Below are 15,651 nucleotides of genomic sequence, written 5' to 3'. Positions count from 1 at the left end.
ACACCTCCTGCCCTGCAAACACCCAAAACAGCCCAGTGCAGCAGGACTCCAACCCTCCCTACCATTCTTTATGTCCCATTTCTCCCCTCCTCCCTCCAGTTCCTCCTCCCCCTCCTCCTCCTCCTGCCTCTTCTCTCTCTTCTCTCAGGCTTTTCTAAACCCCAAGGGCAGTGGCCTCTTTTCTCTTGTCATAGAACCCTCAAATCCCAAAGAACTGTATAATCATTCATCAAAGTTTGCAAGTTTTTTTTCTTTTATTTGTGTAAAGGACATGATATTTTGGTTACTGTTTGCATGGAGTATCTTTTTCAAAGATTTCACTTTCAGCTAGTTTTATCCCTGGGTCTAAGGTGAGTCTCTTGTAGGCAGCACATGGATGGCTAATGTTTTTTAATCCATACTTTAGGAGGTAATGGCAATTGAATGCAGGACCTTATGCATTGTAAACAGGTGCTCAAACACTGAGCTACATCTGCTCCAAGTGAGAGTGCAATTTTTTTCATGTATGTTTTTAGAAGGTGCCAGGGATTGAACCTGAGGCCTTATACATGTGAAGTAGGTCCTCAACCACTTGAGCTACAACTGCTCCCCTCTAATTAGTTTTATCTCATTACTGTGTCTTTCATTCCCATGAATTCTGTTACTTTTCTATTCAGGTTTTCAAATTCTTCTTTGTGCTCACTTGGTGTCTTCTTGATATCTTTTATCTTTTTATTGACACTGTCTTTCAAGTCACTCATTTCATATTGGGAATTTATGTGCATCTCCTTGGTTAGTTGTCTGAAATCCTGTGTCTCTTCTGGGGACTTTGATACATTCCTTTTTGGGTCATTTCTTCTATTTTCTTAGAATGACTTGTAACTTTTTGCTGATGTCTAGGCATCCGATTTGGATGGTGAGTTTACTCAGATGCTCACTTTCCTTTCACAGGGATTTAGTGGCAGGAGGCTGTGTGTTACTGGTGTCCTTGATTCTTGGTTCAACTTGTTCTGGGTCTTTACGATTGTCCCTGTTAGTTGCTCAGATCTGGGCCCTGAGTAGAGTAATGTGTTGCAGACCTGCTTCCTAGGGCCTTGGGGAGGGAGACTCTAAAGACCAGAAAATGCCTCTCTTGCTTATTTGTGTCCCTCATATGCTTTTCTTTGGTCCACCAGCAGATGGTACTCTATGTCAGCCTTCTCAATTCAAAGCCTGGTCAGAGTGTGTTTGCATCCACAAGACCAGATCACTGTGATAGAGGATCCTGCCTGGAGGCTAAGAGCCTCCTAATTCAAATATTCAGTCCTGGTCAATAGAGAGGGCAATTGAGAGGATCAGATTTCCTTAGTCCTGGATCTCTTTAGTCCCCTGCTGGCTCCCAGGCAAACAATAGCAGGGACCCACCCAGCTGGCAGGAGCTCAAGGACACAGCAGACCAAAGTTGTCAGCAAAAAGCATCCAGCCTTAGGCTGTGGTGCTCTCTCCTCACTTCACCTGGGAGGTGGGTCCCCCTTTGTAGCCAGTGGCCCTGAGGCCTGAGAATTCAAAGTGTCTATATGGTGGGGGTGGATACTGGCAGCTGCAGCATGTACTCACAGTTTTGCCATCATGGTTCTTTTCCATTGCCCCTCTCTCTGCTGGGTGGTGTCCAGCCTTCCCCTGGGGTCCTGAACCCTAGAAGTTTCTTTCCAGGCCATGTCTGTCTGTCTTCTAGCCATTCTTCCAGAAGAGAAGAGAGTCCTCTGTCTTGCTAGTCTGCTGTCTTCCCAGAAGAAACATTGTAAAGTAGTCACAGCCATTTGAGTTCACATGATTTCAATAAAAATAATATTAATTAATATGCATTCAGACTGTTTGTATCCCATCTTTCCATAATGTTTTTTTAGTATAGGAACACAAATACATATTTTTAAAAATAATTGTTAAATTCTCTTGAAACTAAGGCACTAAGTAAGTTAAAGACATAAAGAAGGAAAAAGTAAACATGCTCACAAAGAGTTAATACAATATTGTACTAAATTTGACTGAATTTCTTAGTGTTCCAAGCAAAGTGAGAATTGTGGACATTTGAAATATTGATTTCCAGAGTGATTTTTCACTTAATGATTTTTAAATTGCTCTCTGGGTCCCATTGCAAAGGTGAGTTGTCAGAGGGTATAACTGGTGTTGGGGATTGCATAATGTCCCCCAGAAAAGGTATGTTCAGGTTCCAACCCCTGGTCTGTGGGTGTGAACACTTTTGTAACTAGGACCTTTGAATATGCGGACCTTCATCCAGTGTGGCTGAAGTCCTTATAAGCAAAGGAAATTGGATGTGGAAAGGAAGCCATGGGAGCAGCCAAAGCTGGAAGTCTGTGGAACCCAGAAGAGAAAGGAGAAGACACAGCCATATGCATCAGCACATGACAGAAAAGCCAAGGAGCACCAACATGGCTGGTGAGTTCTAAGTACTGACTCTGGGAGGAAGCAAGCCTTCTAGCCTCTGCAACCTTGAGTCTGTAAATCCCTGTTGGTAAACCAACCCATTATATGGAATCTGTTACAGGAGGTAGGAAATTAATGCAGGAGTCATGGAGGAAACTGAGTGTACACAGTTCTGACACTCATCCCATTTCATCAGGGTAGTCCTGCTTTTATCATTTTTATAAATAATTTCTCAGGCCAAAAATCAATTACTTCTTTGTTTTTCACAAAGAAGAAAACACACCATTCTTAAGAAAAAGCTTACAGCAAAAATGCTAAAAGTGGTCGATTTTACAGTAGAATTAACTAACAGACAAGTTTTGTTAAAGACAATGAATAAAAAAGAATAATAATAATAAAGGTTTTTTTAGGAAATAAGAACCCTTTCTTGGTAAATAAAAATCAAAAGTATAATTATAAAGTATCACTTGATAAAGACATTTTGGCAGGAGTTTAAGCTCTGGTCCAGGTATGTAATATTTTAGTAATCAGTGGAAACTTGAAGAAGCCAATATATATGACTTATGTCAGTAATTCTGAACCTTTCAATGAATTCATTACAGTCTCCCAACAGAAAGGATCAATCGCTAATGTACATGAAAATCTTATAGGGAACATATTTAAAACACTATTTTCTGTACCTTATACCCAGATATTTTTATCTGTGGTTTCGGATGGAGGATCAGAATTCTGCATTTTATTAAAATATATTTTCTTGGTTATGTACATGTACATAATAAAAAATATCTATCTGGAATAATTTCATGATCAATTCTTTCACTTCAGCCTCGTTTACTCTCCCACATTCTTTCAAATTATTAGTATTATGAATTTCTTAACTTTATCCAGAAAGTTATTCCTAAGGTAACAATTCATTTTAAACACAGCCCTTTTTTCCTACTATTATATATATTTGATGTTTTGAATTGTACCACATTGATTGCCTTCCTTTTCCTATGCGGATATATTTTCATTTCTTTTTCCTGTGTTTTCCATGGGGTTAAAATTTAACATCCCAAATATATAAAATAATATTTTATTCGATACCAATTTAACTTTCATTTCATGTACATATACCTTACCTACACCTCTACAGACAAAGAGGGAGATTTCATAACAATAAAAGGATCAACTTAAGGGAAAGATATGACACTTGTAAATATATGCTCATTTAACACCTAAGACTCAATTTAATACCTAAAGTAAAAAAAAAAATTGACACCTATATGAGGGATACCCCTTGTCAAGGAGGAGGGGGAAAGCTTACTCTCTATTGAAATCTCAAACTCAGGTCCTTGGACTATGCCCCAAATTCAGAGCATTTATGCTGACTGTTTCAATCATAGGTTTACAAAGTTTGGCTCACCAAGAGCATGTTCTCCCCCTGAATGTACAGCATATACTAGTTGATTTTCAATGATTGTTTTGGAATGTATGAGCAAATGGATGACTGAATGAATGGATGGTGCACCAGGCAGAGATGAAAAAGTAAGAGGGGATAGTATATTGTTGGAACTGTAGGTTTTCCCAAATGCCTTCAGTAACATTTCCCAAACTGAATGCCTTGAAATGGTAGTATCTATTCAGTGAAAAACAGGAACTCAGTACTCAATATTTATCTTCTCTGCTCCTTATTTGAATGTCCCCAATGCCCATTGCTGTGTTTATTTTTTTAATATACTTTTTAAAAATTTTAAAAAGATACTTAGACTACATAAATGTTACAAAAAATATATAGGGGATTCCCATATGCCCCACTCCCAACCTTTCCCACATTTTCCCACATTAACAACATCTTCCATTAGTGTGGTATATTTATTACAATTGATGATCACATTTTGGAGCATTGCCACTATGAGTGTATTGTAGTTTACATTGTAGTTTACACTCTCTGCCATCACTGTGTTTAAGTCACAAACTCGTTAGACCAGAATTTAATTAATATCTTGTGGGAGTGCTCTTTAGAACACTGTTTACAATATGTTGGCTTTAGTGTAAGATAATTCTGTTGGGTGGTTTGCAGATAAGTCATAGAGGTGGATAATGGCCAGTTTGGAGATTTCTGTTCTAAAATGCTTGATGAATTTGAATTTTATTATGCAAACTACATAAATAATTGAATGGTTTTAGATAAGGAATATTTTGAATTCTATACATGTCCTAGCTGCTGTGTAGAAGACAAATCTGAGGGAGGCTGGACCAGAAGTGGAGAAAACATTTGGAAGTTTGTGACAACAATCCAGACTATCAGTGATGTAATACTGGACTAAGTCTACAATGAGAAATAGAGATGTGGGTTGGAATTGAGAAGATATATTTGGGGAGTAGTATTGGCACATCTTCAGACTAATTGTAATTAAGAATGATAGACTGGGAAATATAAAGGAAATATTCCAATTTCTGGCTTAGAGAATTGGGCAGGGGTGGTGCAATTCATACTGAAAAAAGAAAAGCGTGTAGAACTGTGAGATAATAGCCTTAGTTTGAGGGATCTATGAAAGAAAAGTGAGAAGTTCACATCTGGGACTCGGGAGAGAGATCTGGGCTAGATATGAAAACTTAAGAGTCCTTGGCATCCTGACTGAAACAATAGGTTTGGATGTGGTCACTGAAATAGACTATGGTGAATGAGAAGGAAAGTGAGAAGAAGATTGAACCTTGTTGAACATCAACATGTTCACGGTTAACAGAGAAAGAGGGCACTGAGATGTATGAAAGAAAATTAGCAGGGAGCCCCACCAGGGAAATATGGTGAAGCCAAGATAGCAGAAGAGGAAGAACATAATCAAATTTGTAAAACTTCTGAAAACTCAAGAAGGAAAGTTCAAGAATGATAAAGACAGTGGCCTTTGTATGTGAGAATTTGAAAGTAATTGGAATACCCATAGGAGAGTTGTTCCACTGGAGTGGTTGGCTAGGGTTCAGCAAGTTCGAAGACACAGAGGGCTGAAATAGAGATGAATAGGTCTGGAGAAAGACTGCATGGGATTGTTTCTAAGGACCTTAGCCCTGAAAGGAGAGCCAGAGGAGGCTATGTTGGGGTTTTCAGGGAAGCCGTCCTGATGACATCAGGGAAGACTGTCATTGGGCTGTAGTGGGGAGACCATCAAGGCTCTATACAACAGGGCTCTCTAGCTTTGTTCTTTGTATAAATAGAAAGTGCTAATTGTCCTGTGCATTAATGAAAGGGTCTTGCTGTTGGAAGGGAAAGGAGATCAGCCCCTGGGCTCTGCCATTCTGTGCCCCACCTGGGCCTACAGCAAGCCTATAGGATCAAGCAGTGCCCTGACCTCACCCATCCCCTGCACAGAGCATGTCAGGGCAGAAGGGTGGGCATCATGCCAATATAGGGCTCCTGTACCGAACAGCCTGGTGGGCTCATTCTAAGTGTTTCTTTCTGCCCATGGGGAGCAGGATCCTGCACAGGCATCACAGGAAACACCACCTGTGTGTTCCCCTTTCCTCAATTCAAGCAAGGGCAGAGGACTTTTGCAGGGTCTCACCTTATTATCACATAACTGACCTGGATGACAGTCATAGGATCTTGGGAGAAATGTGTTGGGACTGGCAGTGTCTGAAAATTTCATGGATTATCTGTGGGGACTTTGGGCCTCCTCTAATCCGGGTCTCCCTGGATGGGGGTCTCTCCTGGAGGTGACTGATGACTGAGTCTCCTTCCATATGTGGCCCTGCCCGCTCAGCACTTGCTTCCCTGGCCTGCATCAGAAGGGAGCCTCCACAGTGGGAGAGTCCTTCTTACAGCTGAATTGGCCACATCTTATTTTATTAAACCACATTGAAAGTACAAGTGTTGGAGGGGATGTGGAGGAATAGAAACTCTCGGGGGGGGGGTGGGGCAAGATGGTGTCTGAGTGAACCTGATAATCTCTCCTGCAAAAAAGAAGCTGGGCAGCATTGAAATCCTTTGGGACCAGGGTGTTTCAGGATTTTGCAGGACAGGAGGTGTCTGGACATCGATTTGGTGTGAAGGTGCTGCAGGTAACACCTCACATTTCCTGGGTTTCCTCATCTTCCATTGCCTCATTTCTGTGTGAATTGATTTTGGCTACCTACACTATCCCCTTTCCCCCACATCTTGATATCCTCCATCATCTACTGTCTCTCCTATATCCACCTCCCTTTTTTTGATCCCCAAATTGTCTAACTCTTTATTTCCAATACCTTTGTTTTGTTTTCTGTCTTTTATCCACTCTTGAAATTATTGCCTTTCTTTTCTCTTTCCCTCTCTCACAAAAACACTAGCTTTTTAATTCATACCATATTCCTCCCATATTCAGTCAACTACTTCATTATAGGTACTCTACCTACTGCTATAACTCTACACAACTTACATGAATCTTATATCCATCCTCCCAGATCTCATATTGATGCTCTGTTAACATTTATAACCAATACTACTTTATACATTTTCCTTGCTTACAAATTGCCTTTCCCCAGCCCTAATACTTTCCTTCAAAGTGAACTCAGCCAGCAATAAGAAATTAGAATAAGAAGAACAAAGTGACAAAGAGAAGATGTAACACTTACACAAAAACAACAGATAATTAATCACCAAGACTAGACAAAGAAGCTAAGGCATTGATTAAACCTGTCAAGATAAAATGATAACCAGACAGGAACAAAAATCTACAAACCAAACCAGCAATCAGGAAAACATGGCTGAATTAAATCAACAAACTAAAAACCAGGAAGGGGAGCAGAACTTCACACAAATAAAGATCTCAGAACATATACCACAGACAAATTTAATGAAGTAAAGGAAGAGGTTAACAATATGAAGACAACACTTGGAGGGGAAATTGCAGACATATACAAAAAGATAACAGATATGATGGGAATGAACACCACAGTTCAAGAAATCAAAAATACACTCGCAAAAAATAACAGCAGATTAGAAGAGGAAGAGCAGAGAATTAGTGATGTGGAAGACAGTACATAGGAAATCAAACAGATAGTAGACTTGATCGATAAAAAGATAGAAAAAATCCACCTAGGACTTAGGGACCTGAATGACAATGCAAAATGCACAAACATACGTATTATAGGCATCCCAGAAGAAGAAGAGAAGGGAAAGGGGTGAGAAGGAGTGTTGCAGGAAATAATGGCTGAAAACTTCCCAAATCTACTGAGAGAGACAGATGTACATATCCAAGAAGCACAACATCATAAACCCCAACAGGCACACTCCAAGACATATACTTGTCAAATTATCCAATGCTCAAGACAAAGAGAAAATTCTAAAAGCAGCAAGAGAAAAGAAAACCATCACATACAAGGGAAGCTCCATAAGATTAAGTGCTGATTTCTCATCTGAAAGCATGGAGGCAAGAAGGCAGTGGTATGATATAGTCAAGGTACTAAAAGAAAAAAATTTTGAACCAAGAATACTCTATCCACCTAAACTAGCACTCAAAAATTATGGAAAGTTCAAAATCTTCACAGATAAACAGAAATTGAAAGAGTATGCCAACAAGAAACCTCCCCTTCAAGAAATTCTAAAGGGAGCTCTGCAGGAAGAAAGGAAAAAACAGGACAAGCAGAGTTGGAGGAGAGTGTAAGAGCAACAAAAAAGACAAAAAGAGAAGAAGAAAAACAAACAAACAAAATATGACAAACACAAGTCCAATCAAAATATGGCTAACATAAATAATTCCTTGAAGGTAATAACACTGAAAGTCAATGGATTAAACTCACCTATCAAAAGATGCAGACTTGGGACATTGGATAAGGAAATATGACCCATCTATATGCTGTCTACAAGAGACACATCTTAGACCCAGAGACTATTGGAGGCTGAAATTGAATGGTTGGAAAACAATCTTACAAGCAAACAATAACCAAAAAAGGCAGGAGTAGCTATATTAATATCAGAAAAAATAGACTTTAAATGCAAAACAATTGTGAGAGACAAGGATACTACATATTAGTGAAAGGGACAATCTGTCAAGAAGAACAAACAATCATAAATATTTATGCTCCTAACAAGGGTGCCTCTAAATATGTGAGGCAAACGTTGGAAAAACTAAGTGAAAGAATAGATTCATCCACAATTTTAGTGGGGGATTTTTATACACCACCATCAACTCTGGACAGAACATCTCAAAAGAGAATCGCTAAAGAAACAAAATATTTGAACAGAATATTAGAGGAGCTGGATGTAATAGACATATACAGATCATTACACCCAAACACAGCACGATATACATATTTCTCAAGTGCACATGGATCATTCTCCAATATAGACCATATGCTAGTCCACAAAGAAAGGCTTAATGAATTCAGAAAGATTGAAATCATATGAAACAATATCTCTGACCACCGTGGAGTGAAGCTGGAAATCTTCAAGGGCCAGAGGCCCAGATTTCACACCAAGATATGGAAATTAAACAGCACACTCTTAGAAAAACAGTGGGTCAAAGAGGAAATTTCAAAAGAAATCAATGACTACCTTGAAACAAATGATAATGATAACACAACATACCAAAATTTATGGGATGCAGTAAAAGAAGTACTGAGAGGGAAATTTATAGCCATAAATTCATACATCAAAAAAGAAGAAAGAGGAAAAATTAAAGAACTAACTGCATATTTGGAGGAATTAGGAAAGAAACAACAAAGTAATCCCACAGGAAGAAGAAGGAAGGAAATAACAAAGATAAGAGCAGAACTAAATGAAATAGAAAATAAAAAAGCACTTGAAAAGATAAACAAGCCAAGAACTGGTTTTTTGAGATCAATAAAATTGACAAACCTTTAGCGAGACTAACAAAGAAAAAAAGAGAGAAGATGTTAATACACAAAATAAGAAATGAAAAAAGAGATATCACCACTGAACCCACAGAAATAAAGACTATCATAAGAGGATATTTTGAAAAACTATATTTCAACAAAAATAACAATTCAGAGGAAATGGAAAAATTCCTAGAAACACATAAGCAGCCTATATTGTTGAAAGAAGAAATTGATGATCTCAACAAACCAATCACAAGTAAAGAGATAGAATCAGTCATTATAAACCTTCTAACTAAGAAGAGCCCAGAGCCAGACGGCTTCACAGGTGAATTCTACAAAACATTCTGGAAAGAACTAACACCAATCCTGTGGAAACTCTTCCAAAAAAATCGAAACAGAAGGAACATTGCCTAACTCCTTCTATGATGTCAACATTACCCTAGTACCAAAGCCAAACAAAGACACCACAAGAAAGGAAAATTACAGACCAGTTTCTCTAATGAACCTAGAAGCAAAAACACTTAACAAAATACTTGCTAATCGTATTCAACAACACATTAAACAAATTATACACCACGACCAAGTGGGATTCATTCCAGGTATGCAAGGATGGTTCAACGTAAGAAAATCAATCAATGTAATACACCATATAAACAGATGCAGAAAGAGCATTTGACAAAATACAGCACCCTTATTGATAAAAACACTCCAAAAGATTGGAATACAAGGAAATTTTTTGAACACGATAAAGAGTATATATGAAAAACCTACAGCCAACATTGTTTACAATGGAGAAATCCTAAAATCCTTCCCTCTAAAGTCAGGAACAAGACAAGGACCCCCACTCTCTCCCCTTCTATTAAACATTGTCTTATAAGTATTTGCTCGAGCACTGAGGTAAGAACCAGATATAAAAGGCATTCAAATCGGAAAGGAAGAAGTCAAAATTTCTTTATTTGCAGATGACATGATCCTATACATAGAAAACCCTGAGAGATCTACAACAAATCTTCTAGAACTCATAAATGAGTTTAGTAAAGTCGCAGGTTGTAAGATCAATGCACAAAAATCAGTAGCATTTCTGTACACCAATAATGAGCAAGATCACGAGGAAATCAAGAAACAAATACTATTCACAATAGTAAATTAAAAAATGAGATATTTAGGAATAAATTTAACTAAGGATGTAAAAAACTTATACACTGAGAATTATACAAGACTGTTCAAGGAAATCAAAGAAGAGCTAAATAAATGGAAGAATATTCCCTGTTCATGGATAGGAAGATGAAATATTATTAAGATGTCTATCCTACCAAAACTGATCTACACATTCAATGCAATCCCAATAAAAATCAACACAGCCTTCTTTAAGGAACTAGAAAAACTAACTGTGAAAATTATTTGGAAAGGAAAGAGGCCCCGAATAGTCAAAGACATATTGAAAAAGAAAAACAAAATTGGAGGAATCACACTACCTGACTTCAAAATATACTACAAAGCTACAGTAGTGAAAACAGCATGGTATTGGCATAAGGAGAGACACACAGACCAATGGAATCAAACTGAAAGTTTTGATATAGAACCTCATATATATAGTCATATAATATTCAATAAAGCCACCAAACCCTCTCAACTGGGAGAGAATGGTCTATTCAACAAATGGTGCCTGGAGAACTGGATATCCGTATGTAGAAGAATGAAAGAGGATTACCATCTCACACCTTATACAAAGATCAACTCAAGATGGATCAAAGACCTAAATATAAGAGCCAAGACCATAAAGACCTTGGACAATAGTGTAGGGGAACATCTACAAGATCTTGCAATAGGAAATGGATTCATGAATATCACACCGAAAGCATGAGCAGCAAAAGAACAAATAGATAAATGGGACTTCCTCAAAATTAAAGCCTTCTGCATCTCAAAGGAGTTTGTCAAGAAAGTAAAAGTGAGCCTACACCATGGGAGAAAATATTTGGGAACCCTATATCCGATAAGAGACTTATAACTTGCATATATAAAGAACTCCTATATCTTGAAAATGAAAAGATAAACAACCCATTTAAAAAATGGGGAAAAGATTTAAACAGACACTTCTCCAAAGAAGAAATACAAATGGCTCAAAAGCACATGAAAAAGTGCTCCAAATCTTTAGCTATCAGTGAAATGCAAATCAAAACTACAATGAGATGCCATCTTACTCCCATAAGATTGGCAGCTATGAAAAAGCAGAAGAATACAAATGCTGGAGAGGATGTGAAGAAATGGGAACACTCATCCACTGCTGGTGGGAATGCAGAAGGATCCAAACATTCTGGAGGACAGTTTGACGGTTTCTCAAAAAACTAACCATAGATTTGCCATATGACCCAGCAATACCACTGCTGGGTATATACCCAGCAGAACTGAAAACAAGGACACAAACCGATATATGCACACCAATGTTCATAGCAGCATTGTTCACTATCGCCAAAAGTTGGAATCAACCCAAATGCCCATCAACAGATGAGTGGATCAATAAAATGTGGTATATACATACAATGGAATACTACTCGGCTTTAAGAACAAATACACTACAAACACACGTGATAACATGGATGAATCTTGAGAACCTTATGTTGAGTGAAGCAACCCAGGCATTGAAGGACAAATACTACATGACCTCAATGATATGAAATAAGCAAGCTGCCTCAGAGAGCTAGAGACTGGAAGATAGGCTTACAGGAAATCGGGGGGTAGAGGTAGGATGTAAGCTGACATCTACATGGGTGAAATCTATGATAAGCTGGAGGTAAATATGGGCACAAGGAAGAGATAAAATGGGGCCTACGGTTACCTTTGGGTGGGGCTTTGTGGGTTTGAGGAGTCTAGGGAGGGCAGATGGGTAATATTGCCCAAGAAATTGGGGGAGCTTGGGGCAACATACGAACATAAGAGATTGTCAGGTGTTGTTTGAGAGTATAATGCTGAGAAAACCTTTTCAAAATATAATTAGGACAGTTGCCAGTTTCGGATGCTTGGAGGGGATAATCTGATGCAGGACAGACTCCTAGGGAATATCTGAATGCTCGTTTTGCCAGAGTGGGTTATACCATTGCGTAGAGACCCATATAATGAGAGTGAAGGTAGACTCACATCCTGGGGAGGACTAATGCCGTCAAATAGAGGGAACTGTATCTCTCAAGAGAAAGGGTGGCTCCCAGGGCATTAGGGCAGTTGAGCAAGTCAAGTCCTCAACACTGTTGCAAGTATCTCTGAAAATGGCTCCTCAAGAAATGAAGATTGACTGTCACTGTGGGCCCCAAGGGGAGGGGGAAATAGATATTGAATAGATGGAACCAAAATCAATGTGAGGGCAAAAGAAGTGTTTCACAAGAGTACACAAGGATGGATATAAATCATGTAATATTACACCAAAAACATATAGGGGACAACAGATTAATAATGTAAACCATAATGTAAAACATAACTAAAATATTTAGAAAACTGTATAGCCTAAAGTGTAAACCACAATGTAAACACAAATGTTACCTTGTTTGAAAGCTATTGTCTCAATATCTGTACATCAGTTTCAGTAAATATGATATGAATAAGTTAAAAGATTATTGCTGTAGAAGGGAAAAGGTTTTATAATGGAAACGTGGGAGTACTGTATATTGTATATATGAATTACTGTGATTTAATGCTCTTGTGAATAGAAGCTCAAAAATTAGGAAAAAAGAAAAGAAAAAGGATGTAGAAGTTTTCCAAATCAATATGTATTCTATATCTAACCTTTAAATTCATCGCTATAATCCATTTTACTAGTGAGGGAACCTGACATTATATTGGGCTTCACTTTTCAGGAAGTTTTGGACCACAGAGTGGTTCAACAATGGCAGCGGAGGAATACTGGTATGGGATGTTATTGACAGGGGACATATGGTTGACAGGGAATTAAACAGGGCATGTGTCCAAGGTTCATGGAAATGTTTAGATATACTCATAGTGGAAACAATTAAAAACAACAGGTGGGGGGGGCTCTGTCATGGTCTCTAGGGGAGCAGCGGCAGTCCCCCAGGTGCAATGGTAAGGACCAGGAACGATTGAGGGTCCAACAGTGAAACCCTGATACTAATGACTATGCTTGTGAGCCTATACACCTGAAATAAGAACAAGGCCTAGAGCAGCACTGTGCCTAAGAGTTCCCTCCTGACAGCCTCTGTGTTACTCAAATGTGGACAGTCTCAAAGCCAAACTCAGCATGTAAAGGCAATGCCTTCCCCCCAGCGTGGGACATGACACCCAGGGATGAGCCTCCCTGGCACCAAGGGAGCACTACCTAGTACCAGCTGATGATGTAACTAGAAAATGACCTTGAATTAAAGGTTCAACGTGGACCAGCCAAATATTCCTGCCTATATATAACAGAAGTTAAAAATGCTGTTTGACCTAAAGTAAGGGGGAAGTGGAAAGGACAAATGAGTTTATATGGCTATGATTCTCTAAAAAGTCTGGAGGTTGTCAGAAGGATTGCCCTTATGCACACCTGAGCAGAGTCTCAGAGACAGATAAAGTAGATACAACTCCAGGTATTGGTCCTTTTGAGGGCTAAAGAGACCCACAGGTTCTATGGTCATGGCAGATGGGGTTCACTGCCATGTCATTTGGCCCTTCTTTGGAGCTGGTGTTTCTGCGTGATGAAACTGGACTCAGATGGGATCTCTTTTCACAAGCCTTTCATGCTACTTTACTTGGATTGTAGTTGGTGCTGGGGTTTAAGATATATCTAGGGGATTTGAATCTCTGGACTGACAATATGATAGCCAGGCCCTGAGCCTCAACAGACTTCTGCTCCTACACTCTAATTTATTGGACTTACCCCACTCATCTAACATGGAGTTGAAGAATGTCAACCACCACACCATGAGCCTAGAGTGCCTACAACTGAAAGCAGGAGGATTGCATCCAATATCCATGTGGAATCTAAGACCCCTCTTGACATAGATGTGGAATGGATACAACCAAGCCAAGGTCCACAGGAAGGAGGAATACATTAAGGATTAGAGTGGACTTACTGATATTCTATTCATGAACTATTGTGGTTAATAATCGAGAAAATGTGGCATTGGCATGGAAAAAGTGGCCATGATGGCTGCTGGGTGTGGGGAATGGGAGGAAGAAATGAGATGTGGAGGCATTTTTAGGACTTGGAGTTGTCCTGGGTGGTGTTCCAGGGACAATTGCCAGACATTGTATGTCCTCCCATGGCCCACCGGATGGAATGTTGGAGAGTGTGGGCTATGGTGTGGACCACAGGCCATGGGGTGCAGCAATGCCCAGAGATGTACTCACCAGATGCAATGGATGTTTCATGATGATGGGGGAGAGTGTTACTGTGGGGGAAGTTGTGTGGTGGGGGTGGTGGGGTGAATGGGGACCTCATATTTTTTTAATGTAATATTTAAAAAATGAATAAATTGAGTAGAATTTGGAAAAAAACAATTTAAAGCAGTTTAAAAGAAAAAAAAAGAACTCTCATTCACTGCTGGGAGCAATGCAAATGGTGTATTCACCGTGGACGACAGATTGATGACTCCTCTGAAAGCAAATTATAGAATTATCATAGAATCCGGCAACTGCACTACTAGGTATATACCCCAAGGAATTGAAAGCGGCATCTCAAGAAGATATTTGGACACAAGTGTTCATAGCAGCACTATTCACAATTGCCAAATGATGGAAGCAACACAAGCATCCCTCAATAGATGAATTGATAAATAAAATGTATAGTAGTATAGACATACAATGAATATTATTCAGCTGTGTAAAGGAATGAATTCATGATGTGACAATATGGATGAATTTGGAAGACATCCTATTGACCAAAATAAATATATAGAAAATTTTTTTAAATATATAGAAAAAAAACTCATAGCATCAGAATGTATTCATTTCTGTGGTGAGTGTACAGAATGAGAAGTAAAGGCTTAAAATCTACAGCATTCCTTTTTGGAATGATGGAAATATTTTGGCAAGTTATGGTGTTCCATATATTTGATAGACCCTCATTAATAAAAAGACTCCCTACCAAGTTCATCTAACTTCTGGTACTATAGGTAAAGTACAGGATATTGAACTATGAACACACATTTCTCAACTAAGAAAGGTCCAGTCAGAGTCTTGGAATTGTTCTACTTCTGGAAACTTTAAAGAAATTCTAACTACTTGCCAGGGTTTTTTTTTTTTTTTTTTCTTTATCTTGCAATAATGTAAGAGGCAAGAAGGCAAGAAAATTTCTGTTTGTTCAAATATTTAACTCTCTAGCAGCTGGACTAGTGACTAACTCATTTTATCATGCTGAGGTTTGAGAGTAACTACTTAATATCATCTCTTTTCACCACTGCAATTCTGATCTTAAAGGAAGAGAAAATGACAGTTGAACAGATATCTGAATTTTTTTATTTGACAACTTTT

Source organism: Dasypus novemcinctus, chromosome 29 (genome assembly GCF_030445035.2).
Source record: "Dasypus novemcinctus isolate mDasNov1 chromosome 29, mDasNov1.1.hap2, whole genome shotgun sequence".
Classification (NCBI taxonomy): domain Eukaryota; kingdom Metazoa; phylum Chordata; class Mammalia; order Cingulata; family Dasypodidae; genus Dasypus; species Dasypus novemcinctus.
The sequence above is the reverse complement of the archived record's forward strand: the minus strand, read 5'-3'. Positions refer to the sequence as shown.